We start from the raw sequence: 21690 nt of genomic DNA, 5'->3' as shown, positions 1-21690 counted from the left end.
GTGGCCGAATTTATGTCAATGTGGATCTATGAAGCAACCGCGGATTGGCGGGACATCTGTCATCTGGGAAAGGCTATATTACCCGAGCGGGTATGGGAACATGCGAAACGACAGGCAGAATGGCCGAACCAGAATCCAGACCCACCCATGGCCGAAGAGGCTTGGAGAGACCTCGTCGGGCGATTGATGGTTGGGGTCGCTACTGCACTAGTGCCAACTAGAGGGCCTGACTGGACAAAAATATATGCCTTAAAACAGAAACCCGGTGAAGCCGCGACGGACTGGAGAGAACGGGTAGAAAAGACATTGTTAAAGTGGGGAGGGTTAGGCCATGTACATGCACGAGATCTCCCCCGCGCAGTAGTGAACAACTTTCTGGTAGAGGGACTGAGACCCGCGATAAAGAAACGTATTCAAGCGGCTTTGCTCGCGTGACGGAATACTCCGACCGACCAGTTAGTCGAGGCAGCCGAACAGTGTAACGACTGCGATGATAAAAAGGCTGATGTAAAGGAGGACATATTGCAAATGCTGGTCCAGGAAAAACGGGCTCAACTTAATCAAATTAAAAGGGGAGATCGGAGTCAGAGCCACATACGCGATCAGTGCCAAAGGTGGGGGCCTGTCCGGGATGTCCATAACCCCCGCGCAGGACAAACCCCCGGAGAATGGCCCACTTATAGAGGCGATCATCCCAATGGAGAGTGGATTTGTGATGGGGAAGACTGGTGTGATGGTTATGTCGATGATAATGGACAACTCGACATGGATAAGGCTAGACAGCAAATACCTACACAATGGACGCAACCCCCACCTCCTCCCCCTCCTCCTCAAAACCCTCAAATTTGGACCGTACAAGGACCCCCTCCCCAAAATTGGCACCCACCAAGGCCCCCTTTCCAAAACCCTGGACCACCCCCCAATCATTGGACACAGAGTGGAACTAGGGGAACCTGGGCCCCGCCTCAGGGCCAGCCACAATGGCAACAAGTAAACCAGTCACAGTGGGGGCCGCCAAACCGATGGCTGAATGGAAGGGGTGGCGTAGAGGGATGACCTGTGCCCCCCGCACCGCCGTTTCCGCAGGAACCGTGCTTCCATTGGAAGCAATTGGGACACTGGAGACGCGATTGCCCAAGTGCTCGTAAGGGGTTTCCGCCCCAGGGCCATCGCGCGGCCTATTGACGGGATGCTAGCGGGCCGCCTAAGGAGTGTCCTCTCTTGACTATGACGCCGGCAGAGGAACCGACCTTGACACTGGACGTGGACGGACGACAATTAGATTTTCTTGTCAATACGGGGGCGACTCGCAGTACAATTAACGATGGGCAACTGTCATCCTTGCGCCCCACTAACAAAAACGTTCAAATAATGGGTGTTTCGGGCTTACCCCAAGCGCTTCCTATTTCGGAGGAAGTGCGAGTAACATGCAGCCTGCTAGAGGCTAAACATGCTTTCTTGATGACCACAACCGCCCCGACAAATTTGCTGGGATGGGATTTACTTTGCCGATTGGGCTGTCAAATTTCATGTACAGAGCAGGGAGTTTTCATAGATGTTGCGGAATCTAAACACGACTCGTTGATGATGGCATTGTCTCGTCCCGGCCCCACCGCATATTGATGGTGCTTGGATGAAGGGGCTCTGGCTACTTGGACACATGTCATAGATTCTGTGTGTTGGGACAGCCCAGATGTGCGAGATTGGCTACAACTGCACCAAATTTCGATAAAACACCTAAAGGATAATCCACCCCACTGCACGGCTTATTACGATGCAAAGGGCGAGGACGAAGATTACCGAGAGAAGGTTAAGGAAGAGCTGGGCAAGCGCACGCCTCTACATTTATCACGGATATGGATCGGCCGCGAGGGGATAGGTATCGAGGTAGTCCTATCCGTGGGTCAGCGTGCGTTGACCCAATACCTCGCAGGAGCGGCCGCCCATGTTACCCTCACCACTGCCAAGGGGTGGCCGCCGGAAAGTGTAGGTTGGATGGTGGGGCGATAACAGGAAGTTCCCTTACATGGTTATTGGTTTAAGAGGGGCCACTGGACTGTGAGACAGCTCAATAACGGTGAAGGGTACTCGATTGACATTAAGAAACAACAGAGGGATGGAGTGTTCGAAGAGGCAGAGTTGCCCCCTAAGGGCAACTATGCCATGCGGGCAGTGCTTACGGACCCGGGTGAGTCAGACTACCTCCTGGCGGAGTGCCGGACGACTTATGGCCTCGGTGGGACGATGAGGTTGGACGGATGCGAGACGCCAAACCTTTAGTGATATCAGTGCAGCCGGGGATGTGCTTGTGTTACATATTTATGTGAATGTATGTGAATTACAATTCAGGTCTTTGCTTATCAATGTGTAGTCGATTAAGGGTTGTTGTGATTGGAGGGTCAGGAGCCCTTCTGGGAAAAAAGAGACCGGAAACGGAAGAAGAAAGACACGAGGTCCGGAGAAGCGATGAGGCTTCTTCTTCCTCGCCCAGCTCCGACGACGAGTTGGGATCGATAGTGAGCCGCGTGGAAAAGCTGCGTTCCCAAGCCCGTCTGGCGAGAGGAGTTACCGGGATGTGTAACTACCCTTTTGACACGTCCAGCTGCCGTGGGGCCGTGCACAGACTCAGCGTCTGGCACATTTCACCGCACCGTCTACAAGGACGCATACGTGTCGCACGTTGGGGCCTAAAACGCCTTGCAAGTGGCGTGTTGCTTTGCCTGCTTTACATTACCCGTCTCGCTTGGCCAGGAGGGGGAGCTACAGCCGCGGTTCCCGGTACAGTACGTGTCCGGTGGAAGCACGTCCGCCCGGGGTTCGTTCACCCGCCCGTGTGCGGCGAAGCCGACCATCATCTTGGTCAGGAGGGGCCCAGAGACATTGTGTGGGACAGAGTACCAAAGGGTTCGTGAGTACCCAAGGGGTCGGGAGTGGGGAAAGGGGACACACGTATGTAAGATGGCCATCTTAATCATCTAGGGGATTGATTGTTGATTGTGAATTGTTGCTGGTTGACTGCTCGGGGAATACATCCTTGATTGTATTATTGAAAACGTATGGTATTGTATGGTATCATTACCATTGAAAATATATCATTTAAAATCATTTTCTCTTGGGTTGAATTCATATGGATTGCGTTACAAAAGCGTATACATAATAAATCTTTCTGGCGAAGTTCCTCTCACGGTCCGGGGGTCACCGAGACCAGGTAGTCACCGGGAGGACCACGTAATAGAATTGGGGGCTCGTCCAAATTACGATTTGCGGATTCGCAATTGGGTCTACGTCCGGGATCTAAAATTGTATAAAATAATAAAATAATATATTATTAATTAAAATTTATTAATTAAGTATTAATTGGTAAATTTTCGGGGAAATTGGGGTAAAGTCTTGGGGTGAAGGTTAACAGGTGTTAACGATAGTCACCATGGCGTTTGTGGCACAGAACTTTGCGGTAACACCGAGTGAGGCACAGTTCCGAGCGTTACTAAAGTCGGACCTCTTGAAATTGGCCAAACATTTTAACTTGGAGGTCCGAACTAATTTGAGGAAGGCAGAGTTGCAGACCACGGTGATACAGTCTATGGTGGGATTAGGAACATGGGACGAGGTAGCCTGGCAGTGGCTACCTGAAGAACCAGAAGACGTTGAGCTCCGGAAACTGGAGTTGCAATTACGGAGCCAGGAACGGATTAAAGAAGAAGAAAGGAAAGCAGAAAAGGAAAGAGCAGAAGAAGAAAGGAAAGCAGAAAAGGAAAGAGCAGAAGAAGAAAGGAAAGCAGAAAAGGAAAGAGCAGAAGAAGAAAGGAAAGCAGAAAAGGAAAGAGCAGAAGAAGAAAGGAAAGCAGAAGAGAGGAGAGAAGAGAAACAAGCACAGGAAAGGCGAGTGGAATGAGAACTCCAGGAAAGGTTAAAAGAAGAAGAAAGGAAAGCAGAAGAGAGGAGAGAAGAGAAACAAGCAAAGGAAAGGAGAGTGGAACGAGAACTCCAGGAAAGGTTAGCAGAAGAAGAAAGGAAAGCAGAAGAGAGGAGAGAAGAGAAACAAGCAGAGGAGAGGAGAGCTGCAAGGGAACTCGAAGCAGAGGAGAGAAAAGCAGAAAGGGAATTAAAGGAACGTGACATGGAGCTTCAGCAGGAAATTAAATTCAAGGAGCTGGAGTTAATGAGAGAACGGGGAGAGGTACCACCCTTGCTGACGGGGTCGACACCTAGCCAGAAAACCTGGGATGTGGGCAGACATGTGAGGCTGGTTCCACCCTTCAGTGAAAAGGAAGTCGCGAAATTTTTTCCACACTTTGAGAAAGTGGCTCGACAGTTAAACTGGCCGGAGGAGGCCTGGACCATACTAGTGCAAAGTGTGCTGGTGGGAAAAGCTCAAGAGATTTATTCGGCGCTACCAATGGACCAATGTGCAGATTATGAGGTACTGAAGAAGCACATCCTCAAAGCCTATGAGTTGGTTCCGGAAGCTTACAGGCAAAAATTCAGGAATGCCAGGAAGAGGGAGAGTGAGACCCATGTGGAGTTTGCCAGAGTGAAAGAAAACATGTTTGATCGGTGGTATGAGTCAAAAGGAGTCGGGAAAGACTTCGAAACATTGCGTGACTTGATCCTGGTGGAGGAATTTCAGCAGTGTGTCCACGAGGACATCAAAGTGTACCTGCAGGAAAAGAAAGTACCAAAGTTGTGGGACGCAGCCACCATGGCAGATGATTATGCCTTAACCCACCGGATAGGGGTCCACGAACCTAACTCCTCGCCTAGATCTCCGCAGGGGAGGTGGGGAACAGCAGGTGCGGAGAACGACAGTACATGGCGGCGGCCTCGAGAGGATTATGGGGACAACGCGGATACCCCACCTGTTCGAAATCAGAGGGCAGCGGGGCCAAGACAAACTTATTTTTCAGGGGGACCGAGGCAGACCACGAGTTTTTCCTCCGGGCCTACTTGCGCTTTTTGCAAGAAACCTGGACACTTGATGTCCAGTTGTTACTTCATGAAAAGGGAAGACCCAGAGCGGAGTCCGACGAGTACAACTCCGAATGCGATGGCAAACGTAAGAAATCGCCCACAGAAGAGTTACCAACCATTTATGTATGAGGGGTTGGTCTCACTCAAGGGAGACTTGACTAATCCAAGACCGGTTAGGGTTTTGAGGGACACAGGAGCCCATCAATCCTTAATGCTGGAAGGCATTTTGCCATTGTCAAAGAGTACCGCAACGGGTGATAGTGTTCGGTTACAAGGGATCGGTGGCTGTGTTAGTGCCCCACTTCATGTCATCCATTTGGAATCCGATTTGGTGTCAGGACCGGTCACCGTCGGTTTACAAGCCACGCTTCCTGTAGAGGGAGTATCTGTGATTATTGGGAATGATTTGGTCGGGGGGCAAATTTATGGTAACCCGAGGGTTGGTAAAGAGCACAGCAGGGAACATAACACCCCACCAGCTCGGGATGGCGACAAACGTTCCAAGTTATTTGTAGGGGGACTGAACTTCAACACAGAGGAAGAAGTTCTGACCTCTGTCTTCAACAGATATGGGCCGCTGGTGGAAGTGCGGGTGGTAAAAGACAGGGAAACGCAATGGTCAAGAGGGTTCGGCTTTGTCACGTTTGCAAGCACAAGAGACGCCAGGGAGGCAGAGAAGAATTGGAATGGTAAGGATTTGGAGGGTCGGACCATAACAGTAGGGAAGGCATTTCGTAGGCGTCGAGAGGTCTACAGAAGAGGACAACTTGGCAGTAGTTTTGGAGTTGGCAGCAGCCGATATTACTATGGAGGCTCCCAGAGTTACGGCACCTCCCAAAAAAATGAATGTCAGAGCACTGGCCGAGAAGGAGACCGCCAGTCAGGTAACGGCTGGGACAAGTGGTCCCACCATAACTGTTAGGAGTCTGGAGAAGTTGAAGCACTATATATACGGGGGAGCCGCCGAGCCGGGGCTCCTACATGGACTAACCGTGAATGCCACGTTCTTAAAGGCGTCCAGGTAGTGAACTTTCCTGCACAGACTAACCGTGAACTCCCCGTTCTTAAAGGAGTCCATGTAATGAACTTTCCTCCCCGGACTAACCGTGAACTCCACATTCCTTAAGGCGTCCATGTAGGGAATACTCTGCTGGGCCTCCCGGAAAAGTGCTATAGAGGGGTTTAAATTTGGGGGCTTTGGTCACCACCTCTTAGCCGTCATTCAAGAGAAACTAGAAGTGGTTGACGCTTGGTCCAGAGGGAATTAATCTCGGGAATTGTGTGAAATTTTGTTGCTTTATTTTTAAGGGATGACTGTGCCCGGGGGGAACTGATGAGTTGGGGGGGGGGGGTGAGTTATCTGGTTTGTTTATCCAAGTTAGCCGGCAAAGAAAGTTTTCACTGGGTTCAAACTTTCTTTCTTGAAGGGGGGGAGTGTTACATATTTATGTGAATGTATGTGAATTACAATTCAGGTCTTTGCTTATCAATGTGTAGTCGATTAAGGGTTGTTGTGATTGGAGGGTCAGGAGCCCTTCTGGGAAAAAAGAGACCGGAAACGGAAGAAGAAAGACACGAGGTCCGGAGAAGCGACGAGGCTTCTTCTTCCTCGCCCAGCTCCGACGACGAGTTGGGATCGATAGTGAGCCGCGTGGAAAAGCTGCGTTCCCAAGCCCGTCTGGCGAGAGGAGTTACCGGGACGTGTAACTACCCTTTTGACACGTCCAGCTGCCGTGGGGCCATGCACAGACTCAGCGTCTGGCACATTTCGCCGCACCGTCTACAAGGACGCGTACGTGTCGCACTTTGGGGCCTAAAACGCCTTGCAAGTGGCGTGTTGCTTTGCCTGCTTTACATTACCCGTCTCGCTTGGCCAGGAGGGGGAGCTACAGCCGTGGTTCCCGGTACAGTACGTGTCCGGTGGAAGCACGTCCGCCCGGGGTTCGTTCACCCGCCCCTGTGCAGCAAAGCCGACCATCATCTTGGTCAGGAGGGGCCCAGAGACATTGTGAGGGACAGAGTACCAAAGGGGTCGTGAGTACCCAAGGGGTCGGGAGTGGGGAAAGGGGACACACGTATGTAAGATGGCCATCTTAATCATCTAGGGGATTGATTGTTGATTGTGAATTGTTGCTGGTTGACTGCTCGGGGAATACATCCTTGATTGTATTATTGAAAACGTATGGTATTGTATGGTATCATTACCATTGAAAATATATCATCTAAAATCATTTTCTCTTGGTTGGAATTCATATGGATTGCGTTACGAAAGCGTATACATAATAAATCTTTCTGGCGAAGTTCCTCTCACGGTCCGGGGGTCACCGAGACCAGGTAGTCACCGGGAGGACCACGTAACACTTGCCAAATGTGAAACAGTATAAGCTACGACCCGAGGCCGACGTAGGCATAGCACCAGTAATTCAATCCCTGGTGGAGCAAAAAATTATCGTGGAAACTAACAGCCCATGTAATACACCAATTCTGCCAGTAAAAAAGCCGACGAAAGATCAATGGAGGTTTGTACAGGATCTAAGGGAGGTGAACAAGGTGATACAAGGCATACACCCACTAGTGCTGAATGCAGAGACCCTTAGGATGTCCATTCCGCCGGACGCAACATACTTCACAGTTATTGACCTTTGTTCTGCGTTTTTCTCTGTGCCCATCGCGCCCGAGTCACAATACTTGTTCGCTTTCACCCATAGGGGGCACCAGTATACCTGGACAGTGTTACCCCAGGGGTTTTCAGACAGCCCCACTCTGTTTTCCCGGGCGCTGCACCGCGACCTGGCAGATGTGGAATTGAAGGGAGGGTCAGTGTTGTTGCAATACATTGACGACTTGTTGATTTGCTCTCCTTCAAAGGAGGCTTGCGAGAAGGATTCTATGGCCCTATTAAAGGCCTTGGCGGCCAAAGGCCACAAAGTAGGCAGGCCTAAACTCCAGTTTGTGCGGAAGGTCTTAAATTACTTGGGTCATGCCATTTCACACGGAAAACGGGAATTGAATGCCGGACGGGTGACCGCTATCATGGAGATGCCTCACCCATGCACGCAACGGCAAATGTTGCGCTTCCTAGGTATGATGGGATATTGCCGCACTTGGATAATGGATTTTGCGTTGTTGGCTAAGCCACTGTACGAGGCGACTAAATCAAACGCCCCGGAGGATTTGGAATGGACGGACGATTTGATGCGATGTTTCATAGGGCTGAAAAAGGCGTTGGTCACGGCACCGTCATTAGGACTCCCAGATTATGTGAAGCCATTCACCCTTTACACTCACGCCATGGGGGGTTTTGCCCAGTCTGTCTTGACGCAGACCCATGGGGAAAAGGAGCGACCGGTGGCCTACTTTAGTAAAAAGCTGGACCCGGTTGAACAAGGATTTCTGGTGTGCTTGCAAGCCATGGCCGCGGCCAGGTACGCAGTAGAAAGAACAGCGGACATTGTTATGGGACACCCAGTAACGTTACGGGTACCACACTGTGTTACTTCACTGTTACTACAGCGAAACACACAACATTTGTCCAACACCAGATTAATGCAATACGAGTCTGCACTGATTACAGCGGCCAACATTACGATTGAACGTTGCACGACACTTAACCCAGCCTCACTGATGCCCACCCCGGGGGAGGGTGAACCCCATGTGTGCACCGACGTAGTACAGTTGATCTACACGGTGCGAGCGGATTGAAAGGACATTCCCTTGGACTACCCCGATTGTACATACTAGGGCATTGCCCGTACTATATCTATATCTAAAATTATATCCCCCCCCTCTATTTACATGAAATGGTTTGGTCCAAAGCGAACGGCTTCCGGAGTTTGGTAAAGAAATCGCCATCGCGTGCACAAACGCGCAGGAAAGCGAATGAATCGCAAATTAGTTTTAATTAGTTTTAAAACATAGTTTAACGCCAACATAGCGGCAACATCGTTTGCCAACGTGAAATAAATGAATACGCTCTCAAATGTGCCGTCCGAGGCAGCGTGTGTTCGGCACGTTCGGCACACGCGATAACTCGCTGCTCGCTGATTGGTTGAATCGTTTTTTGGACATAGCTCGGTAAGTAATTGTCCGATTAATATGAAACCTTGAAAAGGCACATCCTCGGGTCCCCAGCAATATACCTGGCAAGTTTAAAGTATATCGGACCCGTGGTTGTCGAGAAACAGCGGTCACAGACAAACGTACAAACACACAGAGATTACTGGAATTATAGATAGATTATGTCGATGGATCAGCTAGGCGCACATGGGACGGTTTTCTGTTATCCGGGTACGCTGTGTGCTCAGATAGCGAGACGGTAGAAAGCGGGCGTCTTCCACCTACATTTTCCGCACAGCAGGCGGAGCTGTGTGCCTTGACCAGAGCGTGCAGCTTGGCGGAAGGCCTTGCCGCCAACATTTACACAGATTCGGCCTACGCTCACGGAGTAGTCCACGACAAAGGGGCAATTTGGAAGACGAGAGGTTTCCTCACATCTGCAGGTTCAGTAATAAAGAATGGCGTGTTGGTGTAAGGGCTCCTCCAAAGCATTTTGCTGCCCCCGCGCAATCGCGGTGATTACATGTTGTGGCCACCAAAGGGCGGACACTGACGTTTCCCCGGGGCAACGCAAGGGCGGATGAGGTGGCAGGAAAGGCCACCAACCAACAGATAGGACGCAACATGCCGATGGTGACACGAGCAAAGGGGACATCTGCACAGATTGCCGACATACCGACAGTAGGACCACCCGCCACACCAACTAAGGACGACATCATAAATTTGCAAAACGCTGCGCCAACGGCCGAACACGAGGACTGGATCAAACGAGGAGTGATACTCCCCGGGCCAGGGGAGATATGGACCCTTGACGAGAAACCTATAGCACCCCAGGCCTTACTGCCTTGGCTGGCACGCATGGCACATCAAAATGGCCATGTGTGCCAGAGGGGGGTGATGGGACAGATAAACTACACTTGGGCGGCACCAGGACTGTCACGAATTGTATCCGAAGTGTGCCGATCGTGTGTAGTTTGCCAGCAACACAATAGAGGGGCGCCGCCGAGACATGCACACGACGGGGGTCGCCCCCCGCCGAGCGGGCCGTTCGCAAATATTGAGTTCGATTTCACGGCATTGGAACCAAGCATGTCATTTCGCTACGTGTTGGTAATCGTAGATACGTTCACCAAATGGGTCGAAGCCTACCCATGTGTCAGGTCCGATGCCCCGACAGTAGTGAAGCGCCTCGTGCAGGATTTTATGTGCAGATTTGGCATTCCCCAGGTAATTTCATCAGATCAAGGGGGCCATTTCACGGCGGAGGTGCTCACGGGCATCCTGGAGGCATTGGGCGTGAAACAGTCCTTCCATTGCGTTTACCACCCACAATCATCGGGACTTGTGGAACGAACAAATAAGACCTTGAAAAATAAACTAGCGAAACTTTGCGCAGACACAGGCTTGAAGTGGCCGGAAGCTCTCCTGCTTGCATTGATGAGCATCCATTCCACCCCTGGTCGCATTACGGGCCTTTCCCCCCACGAAATATTGATGGGACGACCTATGAGCTTGCCCGTCTCAGCTCCGACAGACATGTCGACCCTTGATTTGCCGGTGATGGATGACATGCTTTTGTGGTTTTGCATAGGCTTGTCCAATGTGGTGCGCAGCATCCATGCTCGAGTACGAGAGGCGCTGCCTGAACCAATAGGCCACGCCATCCACGACTTCCACGCCGGCGATTGGGTGCTCGTAAAGCACTTCACCCGCAAAGCTGCTTTGGAGCCACGGTGGAAGGGACCATTCCAGGTGCTACTAGTCACACCGACGGCAGTCTTCTGCGAGGGTAAACCTTCGTGGATTCACGCCACCTATTGTAACTTGTCCATTCCCGCACCACAGGCCACACAAGACACAACACCCCACACTGCCTAAGACAATGCACCTTTTAGGGCACTATAGTCTCCTAAGGGCGGCGATGATAGTCATGATGACGGGAATTCTGGGGAGCTGCCTGAAAAACCCTGCCAAAGATAGGCTTTTGAACTTTAACCCACTGAGAGAGGATGTCCACAGATACCCAGGACCCGATAACTTCACGTTATTTAACCTTTACCCCGTCAAATACATAACGGCTCCCCAGGGACAGGGGATAGCAGTACATTGCTGTGAGTTGGAGACGAACTTCAAGTGGTTATCTGTAAGATGGATGGAAGCCATGGTGGTACACAATGGGACACCACAGGCACGCATGACAACACCATGCATAGTCCTATCTAAAATTAGAAAGGTGGAAAATGGAAAATTTACTGGGGCCGTGAATAGTCACACCGCCGCAGGATATCAATGGGGCACGGGCATCGACAATACTACTCTCCTACTGATGCATGCCCTCGTCGGCCCACACACCACAATAATACTTGAATGTGGAATATGGCCCCCGCACACGCTGATTAAAAGGAACAAAAAGAAGGGAGATACCCAACACCAATTCCGGCCTAGTTGTGCCGCCTACGTCATTAAACCCCCTCCTGCCCAGGAAGTAAGGAAGGAGCCAGAGGAGAACACTTACTGGAAGGTCGCACGGCACATGGCCACAGCACAGAATAGGACACGGTGTTGGATGTGTATGCACCTTCCCCGCACCAGCACGGCTGGAATACCAATGGTAGTGTTACCCCTATCACTCAATGATTTGTGCTCGCAGCCACTAGACACCAAATGCATTAGTACAACCCTGACAAGCCAAGGTTCTGACAGAACTGCGTGTAAACGAGTCTTTCAGTACTACCCCTCCCCCCCCCCCCCCCCCATCCAGTCCCGGCACTTTGAGGAACGTCCTGCGCCGGTTTGGGTCAAGCCGGCACAGGGGGCCCTCTGCTTAGAGGGAAAGGGCCAAGTAATGGTGGGCAAATCCGTGTGTAGGAACACCCTCCCCGCGGACCCTAGGAAAGGGAAACACAGGCTGCTAGTGAATGTTACAAGCTCGCCGTTACATAACCTCACACATCTCCAGTTGGCATGGAGAGGGGAAAACGGGACAAACACTATCCCAGGCCTCCTCACTTGCATGTCCACCCATTTAGTGGCACCGCACGAGACCATGTTTGTATGCGGGAATAAAGCTTATCCGTATTTACCTGATAATTGGGGAGGGATTTGCTATCTAGGATCAGTTTTTCCAGAGATGGAACTGCGACACCACTTGCATAATACCACGGCACTCATAAGGACACAAAGGAGCACCTATTGGCATGACGATGACACCACCACCTTGCACGGCGCTGATTGGGAGAAAGCCGTTAGCTTCTTGTTCCCATGGGCAGGAACGGTCATGAACAGTTACCGCATTGACAAAATTGCGCTAATCTTAGAAAGGGTGGCCAACGACACCGCTACAGCACATGACGAAATGTTGGACATGGTTGTCCACCTGCGTACAATGGTTATGCAAAACAGGGTTGCTTTAGATATGTTAGGGCAGAACGAGGAGGGGTATGTGGGATAATTAAAGGTAAATGTTGTACGTATATTCCTGATCCTCACAGGGGGTCAGTGCTGCTATTATAAGGTTAAGATAAAGTGTGCATATATTGACAAAGGATCGAATGGATCGAGAAGCCTCCCACCAGTGGCTTACTGACTGGTTTAAAGGATGGACAGGCACGATAGTAAAGTGGATATTGACCGCCTTGTTAATAGTCCTTGGAATTGTGGTTTGTAGTGTACTAATCAAGGCTTTAGTCCTTGCGTGTGTGAGAAAGTTTACCACAGGATGGACACTGAAGACGACACCAGAAAAGGCCATGGTGATGACTGACAAGCTGACCATGGATCCAGATGACACTCCGGCTGTCGACGTGACTGCAGACTGCGGATCTTGGAACGACAACCCGAACGAGTCACTGGGCCGCGACGATGAGATCTCCGCTTCCGAAGATTGTTCTTCCATTGTTGATGTTACCGACAATGATTTTGATTACACAGTTGCGGACCTCAGAGCATTGTGGGCTGCCAGGAAGCCGATTACTCTGGACCCCAACATGTCGCATGCAGATGCAAACGACTACTTAAAGGAAGCCTCCCTCTTTTTCTCGAAGTGTAAGGCTATGACTGCTGCTGGCCGTCTGTGCCGCAGGCCTAAGCCACCTGAGAATGATGTTACTGATGATGATTCCGATGATGATGTGGGCCACTCACGAAAGTCCCCGACTGATGTTTATGTCTCAATGAAGGCTTTGCCTCTTTACGTCTCACGAGCTCACCTTTATGTCTCACAAGCTCACAGTGGTTCAATCGTCACTGACCCAACTCTGGATTTCGACTATGGTGGGGGCCATGTGAGTCCACCCCTTGTCTTCTGTCCTGATGTTAAACCACACCTCTATATTTCATATATATAATGAAGCCCTGATCAAACCTTTCCAGAGCATCTTGTTGCAGAGTTGATCATTTTGTGAGCTTCTTGCGACATCCTGTTTTCCGCAAGCTTGTGTATAACGAGTTCTAATAAATATATCAGTTGTTCCTTCTCTGAGTCCCGAGTCCTAAATCTCCAACCCGTCACACACACACACACACACACACACGCACACACACACACGTACAGACACATATACACATTACACATATACACATATGTATACACATATGTATCCACATATATGCACATTATACACATATATACATCTCCACACACACACAAACACACACACACATGCCACAACAACATGCATTTTAAGGCCATTTTCCCTGCTAGAGCGGGGGTTAGCCTACATACACATACACACACATATATGCACACACACACACACACATATGCACACACACACAAACACACACACACACACACACACATACACATGTCCCACATGTATATATCCCACATCACACATGTATATACATGTTTAAAGTGTACGTGCCCTTCCCCCCTCCCCCGCCCGGCAATGCTGGGTCCTTCTGCTGGTAACTAATAAAATAAAAACGAAGAAATATCTCTCGGTAATTTCATGAAACTCGGTGGAATTGGATGAAATTCGCTCGGTGAATTCACTCGGTTTATTCGGTTCGGCTCGGTTCACTCGGTTTAAAGAAAAAGCGATAATGTCGACATGTTGCCGTCTGTGTCATGTTGGGCAGTGTATGATACATGTTGGGCGGTCGTTGGAGGTTGGGCGGTGATATGGTGTATTTTAAAAAATATATCTGCATTTTCCCGCGTTGCTGACACCGAGTCTAAAACCATCAATAAAAATGAAATCAGATGGTGAGTTAGATTGGAGATAAAGGCGTGAGAGAGACTCAAGAAGGCCTTGAAGTTACAGGCGTTTGAGATTTCATTTCATTCTATAAACGGAAACATTCATCGGATTTTCTTCCCGTTTTTTTTCAACCGAGTCTAAAACTATGCTAGCGACTGTGAAAAATGAAATGATACATCGAATTAGAATTGAAATAAACCTGTGTGAGAGAGAAAGACAGCATGGGCCGAACTAAACAGGCCTCAAAGCTATTCGAGAAGGAGGAGTGGGTGGAGCTACTCTGCAAACCGAGTAAGCCACACCCCCGGACAGACGTCCAACAGACAGACAAACAGACAGACAGAATCACCTATGCCTATTATAATATAGATTCCCACACCGTGAAACACCTGGATGGCATTTTATACTTGGGTCTGGATTCTAACCCGGACATGTTCAAATCGTCGGTAAAGAAGGATCATTTTAGCCATGAAAGTAAATATCCAGGTCGAGTACATGACATTCCCATTGCTCTCCCTCCCACCAATCCCCTTTTCTTACCTGTACAGGTGCTTCCAGGTGTTCATATCGAACGGCTGTTCTTTATAAATGAGCGAATCGTGTATCAAGGTCCAGGTAAATTGTAATGAGCTGAAGATTCCACCGACAACCCCAAAGACATTCCTCCTGGGAGACAAGATCATGTGTACCGATTGTTATCGAGTCGTGAAACGAACTGTTGAAACACCCGTCTGTGACGTCACAGCGCATTATGACGACACAAACCACCGACAACGCTCACGACATTCCTCCTGGGAGACAAGATCACGTTTACCGATTGTCATGGAGTTCGTTCGATCGAACATCATGGAGATGTACAAGGACAGGGAATCGGGGCTCCAGGTTACACTTCAGCCATTGTCCGGTGTACACGTTTAAACCAGGTATCCAACAATGGTCTTTGAACGTGATTCACTTCGCTCGAGGAATCGACTTCAGAAATGATGGGACAAGGGTTATCAACAGGGATACCTGGTGTGGATCGGGGTTTCAATCACACCTTAAAACTCTATGTCGTGATGACGTTTTATGACGTTGGTCTGTGTACGATGACGCAATACGTCGGTGGAACTATTCTGGTGTCACGTGTTCCCGATAATTGAACAAATGCTCGTCGTACCTTTACCTTATCTGCAGGAGTGCCTCGTGGGTTTCAGCAGGAATGTGTAATTTGTTCAGGATGGCGGCGATAGCTTGCCTACTCTTCGTGAAGGACACCGTGGGATCTTTAACGTTCACCAACTAATGCTAGCACACAAGATGTCCGGCTTTACGTCCATCCGAGGGACGAAGATGAATACATTGATGAATCGCCTGCCTGCGAAACACCTGGACGGCAGTTTATACCTGGGTAAACGCTGCTGTTGCCCTGCTGAGCGTGTCCCTGATATACATTTTAGGCCCAGGCTTGTACACAACCCCGAGGCTGTAGCTCTGGGGTGTGAGCATCATGTTCTGGGGCTCAGGTGCGCGTCGGAGGGCCGTGCTGAAAATGGCAATGAGCGGCTTGTGATCAATCTCTGCCGTGATCACTTCCTGGACGTACGGGTGGTGGTGGTGGGAGCATTGACAGGTAAACACTATGATCAGACATTCTTTTTCGATCTGTGTATACTTTTGCTCCATCAGTGTTGGTGCCCTTGATGCAAATTCACCTGGTTGTCCCTCTTGCACGAGACAGCACTCGTCCATTTTATCTTGAGGCACTTTGTATTGTGACTGGCTTTGAGATGTGATATTACCTTAATGCAGGTACAGTGGTGACCAAGGGCTTTATTTCCTGCATGGCAGCATCGTGTTTTGGTACTTCACGTCTGTTGGGTGTGACATTTCCAGGTTGGCTCTCATCTTTTCAGGATCAGCTTTCAGGTTATTTGAAGACAGCATGTATCCATGGAAACGGACCTTTGTCACTTTGAACTGCATCTTCTCCAGACCATGTCTTAGTTTAACTTTAACCTATCTGCAGCGATCCATCAACACCAGTAACTTTGCATCATGGTCGCTGTATGCCTCATCATGTGTGTCTCCACAACCAACAATGAGGATGTCTTCCACAACAAGCTCTACTCCACCAAGTCCACCAATAGCTCATGCTGCTTACGTTGGTACACCTTGAGTTGGTACACCTCTGTTGCTACGGAGACTCCACAAGGTAGTTTGAGCCGCCATTTTCTGTCCCAGGGGGTCCCGAATGTTGTCATGTAGCTGCTCTCCTCGTCTCGCTTGCATTGCCAAAAGGTGTCCGTGCATCTACAAGTGTGAATACCCGTGCCTTTGGTAGTTTGTGCAAAACATCTTCGAGTGTTGGCATGATGTCGTGAGATCTTCGCTGTGATTGGTTCAAAAACTTTGGATCTTTGCATATTCGCATCTTCTCAGGCTTTTTCACGATGAACATGTGACTTATCCAGTCTGTGGGTTCGGACATAGGAGCAATGTGACCATCGGCCTCATGTCTGTCCAGCTGTACCTTCACGGCGGACTTCATGGCTACAGGTACATTGCATGGTGCACACTGTACTGGACGGATACTGGCATCCAGTTCAAAATGTACTTCTCCTGGAACTGACTGTATTGCCCCATTGAAAACATCGTTGCTTATCAGCTGTTGTTTGGTGAAAGGCCTAGTCAGATGGTGCTCCATTTTGTTCAGTTCAGCAAGGACAGTGAAGTGCATCAGTCCCAAGCACTCACATGTGGAGTGTGACAATAGGGGTTTCTGATTGGCCTCCACAATTTCAAATTCAACCTTGCGTGCTCGTCCACGTATTACATACTTTGTTTTGAAAAGTCCCAGTGACGTCATCAGCTCGTCCGAATACAACTTCAGTCTCGTATCACTTGGTAAGATTCGGGCATCAGGTACTGGAGTTATCTTGTCTTTGTGGCTCATTACGTCACATGTTGCCCCCGAATCGAGCTGCCATTGCTGTAACTTGTTATGCAGTTGTCATGTGACAAACCATTTCCCCCCTCTCCGTCACAGCATCGATGCATTCGCTTGTGTAAATGAAATTACCGCTGTTATCGTCTTCCTCATCAGGTTCAGTGGTTTACACCCTGTGTACCGGCCCTGCTGTGGGTCTTCTCAAGCTGTTAAAGCAAATACCATGGTGAAGTGATTATCTCCACCACATGGTCCAGCATTTTTTACCAAAGGTTGGACAGTGTTCTCTTCCTCACCTGTGTGCATTACCACAGTATTTACACGTGTCACGGTTGTCCATCCACGTGCTGTATAGTTGTCTCACTGTGACATTAACACTGTCGATCAACGACCTTTCCTCCTCCATTGTTCTCATCCACCTGTCCATGAGCTCCTCCACCCGACACGTCTCAATGGCCGCGTTTACAGGTAAATCACGTCACCTCAGAAGGTGACGCTGTGAACTCTCATTAGCAACGACGAGGGCGATTTTGTCTCTCTTCAGCTCTTCTTTCAATAATCCATATTCACTGTTAAAAGTTCAAGGAGGCAGAGATTAACATCTAAGTTTATTCAAACGACACGGTGACCAAACACGCAAGCATTCTGCTGCAGGGCATCATCGAGCAACTGACTCCACCAACCCGGAAACGGAAACAGGTTTACATAATACGTCATGTGTAATACCAAAGGGATGTGGAGCTATGCTCTCATGATAAAGCAGGACAAAATGGACGACACCAGGAACGAAGTTTCACTGAGCTATTTATTTCTAGCTCAACTCAAAAGCACTGAATCAGCCGATCGAACGGGCGGCAATTTATAAGTTCAGTTCAACACACAAAATCTACGCCTCTCAGGCAGGGCGTGGTATGCAAATAGGTAAGCCACGCCTCTCAACGGGGCGTGGTATGCAAGTCAAGTGTTTGCCCGGGAAAGGCAAGTCTGGACACGTCCGGGCGAGTCCGGACAAGTAACCGCTCGCCGGTTGCGTCATCGGCCGGTGCAAGGTGATTGTGTATGCTTCCGGTAACCGCTACATGCGCCCCCCCAGAATTAACTTGCACCGGGAGAGTCAGTTTGAGGGGGGTCTTGATGACCCGGCCGAAACGACCCCTGGTGATTCGTGTGGGGGTGGTAGGTGGCGTGGCGGTGGATGGTCGGGCGCGGGGCTTGGTTGATGGGGGACGGCCCCGCCGTGGAGGAAGGGCCAACCGTGGAGGTTGGTCGAGGTCCAAATGGGCCGGTTTGAGGCGGTCCACGGAGATGTGGTCTGGTTTGCCGCCGATGTCCACGATGAACGACTTGTCGTCCCTCTTCAGGACCCGGAAAGGTCCATCGTACGGTGGCCGGAGCGTTCCCCGGTGTGCGTCGTTGCGGATAAAAATGTACTCCTCAGTGCGAAGTGCTGGGGGGACGTGGGATTGGGGGCAGCCGTGGTGGGACGTGGGCACGGGGGCGAATCTCCTGGCGGCCTCCTGGAGGACCGAGCGTTGGCAAGCCGTGGACCAGGGGCCGGTGGCATCAGGGATGAACTCGCCGGCACGTGCAGTGGCTGTCCATAGACCAGCTCGGCGGTGGAAGCCTGGAGGTCCTCTTTAGGGGCCGTTCGGAGGCCCAATAGGACCCACGGGAGCCTGTCGGCCCAACCGTCGTCCTGGAGGCTGGCCCTGTGAGCGGCCTTCATCGAGCGGTGGAACCGCTCGCACAAGCCGTTGGCTTGGGGGTGGTAGGCCGTGGTGCAGTGAAGCTTGATCCCCAAGGCCTGGGCAACCGCGCCCCAAAGCTCGGAGGTGAATTGCGGGCCTCTGTCGGAGGAGATGTCCGAGGGGGCGCCGAAACGGGCAATCCAGGTGCCAATGAAGGCCTGCGCCACGTCGGTGGATGTTGTTGATGCCAGCGGGATGGCCTCCCGGCCACCTGGTGGTCCTGTCCACCATCGTGAGGAGGTGGGTGAAGCCCCGCGAGGAGGGAAGGGGTTCCACCAGGTCCACATTGACGTGGTCGAAGCGCCGTGCAGGCACGTCGAATTGTGCCAACGGGGCCTGGGTGTGCCGGTGGACCTTTGCGCGCTGGCAGGCGACACAGGCATTGGCCTCCTATTCCGAGCTCGGCACGAATGCACTGAAAATGGCTACCCCGAGCGGCAGTATATATTTCAAATTCAAACAGTAAGCCACGCCTCTCAACGGGGCATGGTATGCAATCCGATTGACCGCCCGCTGATTACGTCGCCGGCCGGTACAAGAGAATTGTGTCCGGTAACCGCTACAGAATGAACTTTAACACTAACTCTTCACTCTCTTTTCAGCCTGGTGTTGGCTTAGCGGTTGGGGTGCCGTGCTTAGGATCCAAAGATCCTGAGTTCGAATCCTGGTCGTTCGCTCAATTCACGCCAGGAGGGTTGACTCAGCTTGTCATTCTTCTGAGGTCGACAAATTGAGTACCAGTTTTTTCTACCGAAACAACCAATGTGAAGATCTATTCTATCAAATGATGGGTGGTGATGGGTGAAGTTCATACAATTAAATAAGGTCATTGTTTATCTTATTTAATGTGAAATGAACTTTAACTCAAACTCTTCACTCACCATGGCCAGGTGGCCTTTTGGGTGTGATTCTCTCTTTTGGTCCGATTTGGGTGATGATGATGGTGATGATGGTGATGATGATGGGTGATGATGATGATGATGGTGATGATGGTGATGATTGCGATGGGTGATGATGATGATGATGATGATGATGGGTGATGATTGAAGGGAGGAATGGACGGGCAGTTCAAGGAGGAGATCACGTGATCATTACCAACCTCATCAATTGTGTGAATAATTGTTTGTATCATAAAATAAAAACATTTAATAATCAAAATAATTACAATCGTTGTAAAATACACAATAACGTTTAATAATAGTTTGAATAAATAACTATAACAACGGAGGACACAATGAATGGGATGTTTGAGTGAAGAAAGTCCTTCCAGGTAGATGAAACCCTTTGTGTTTACCTGGAATGGAGAACGAGTGTTAATAGTGAAGGTGAGAGTGGGTTTGGACAGGATCACAGGTAGAATGTGGAACCATGGATGGAATTAACAGAACGTTGATCAGGTATCGCTAATCACACCGTTGGAAACGTGATCAGGTGACCTTTTGGGTGTTACTATCTCTTTTGGTCCGATGAAGGGTTCACACCCGAAACGTCAGGTTCTCATTGTTTCCCACGGAGGTTTTAATCTTAATCTTTGTGGAAATCTCTTCGATTCAATCCAACCACAGCAATAAAATCACGATTTAATAACTGGCGTGATGACGTCACTAAGTTAAGTTATCGTCATCACGCGAAGGTAAATTCCAGAAAAGGTGTCGCATCATGCACTGTGATGAACAATCCATACTCACCTGGTGGGAGGTAAACCGTGATCATGCAGGTGCTCAGGGTGAGATTGTATTTGGGTAGGTGAGGGGGTGGGGGGGGATTAAAGGTCGAAACACCTTTAATGTCAAACATTCACCTCTCTTTTTTAATGTTTATATTGTCAAGTTACCTGTTCAGTCAAGTCGTGTCCGACTTCTGATGACGTCATGATCACATTTCTCCAAACATGTCGATCCGTCATTGTTTCCTGAAACTCTTCGAGAGACGTCTTGGCAAAGATGCATACCCCCATTATCCCATTACCCCATAACTCCATTAACCCCACATACAGCACGTCCTTATTACAGTCTATTAGTTGATCGATTCCTGGAGGAGTGGGGGAGATGTGAACACTGGGACATGCACAAACATAACCAGGTGCTTCATTAGGAGGAGGTGAACACAAACACCCTCATTGACGATGAGGAATGTACAAACACTGACATATTCACCTTTTGAGGAGACCCTCTCACAGACGTCACAAATCACGACACAGGTATCACTGATCAATACCTCAGCTACCTGCCAGCCCTGCCAATAACATCCAAATGTACCCCATGATCCTCAATACCTATAAGTACCTATCTAATTCCAGTTTAAACCCATCTATGCCACGAGGATGGACTATAATACGAAGATGACCCGATTTGATTTGTGATTCAAAAGGTCAAACGTTGTGACCTTTAAATTGAAAATCTTTGTCACCACAAAACCTTATGAACCAATGAAGCCCCAACGAAACTTGGTAAAAGTACAGAGGATTGAATGGATTTTGGGATCAGCAGGTCAAAGGTTATAGGGTAATTTATGTACGGAGGACTGAACAGTTTTGGGTTCAGCAGGTCAAAGGTTATAGGGTCATTTAAGTACAGAGGACTGAATATATTTTGGGTTCAGCGGCAAGAGCTACCTGTAGGTCCCGTGATGACATTCTGGGGTTCTTAGAGAATTCTTTCAGCATCTTGCGATCTGCTCTCGGGCTGAACTTGCTGGGGCGGCCTGGCCTGAACAAGTTGGCAGTTGTTTGGAATCTTCTCCACTTGTAGATGATCTTCCAGTCAATCGAATGATTGATTTC

At 49.7% G+C, this 21690-nt stretch overlaps 1 protein-coding gene across 2 annotated transcripts in view; it reads right to left on the bottom strand.

Moving 5' to 3' along the window:
- The window catches only part of LOC144888231 (uncharacterized), a 186398-nt gene that overhangs the window by 61102 nt on the left and 103606 nt on the right, over positions 1-21690 (bottom strand). The window lies entirely within an intron of this gene.

The sequence above is a fragment of the Myxine glutinosa genome, chromosome 1 (genome assembly GCF_964187855.1).
Source record: "Myxine glutinosa chromosome 1, kmMyxGlut1.1, whole genome shotgun sequence".
NCBI lineage: Eukaryota > Metazoa > Chordata > Myxini > Myxiniformes > Myxinidae > Myxine > Myxine glutinosa.
The sequence above is the reverse complement of the archived record's forward strand: the minus strand, read 5'-3'. Positions and strand labels throughout refer to the sequence as shown.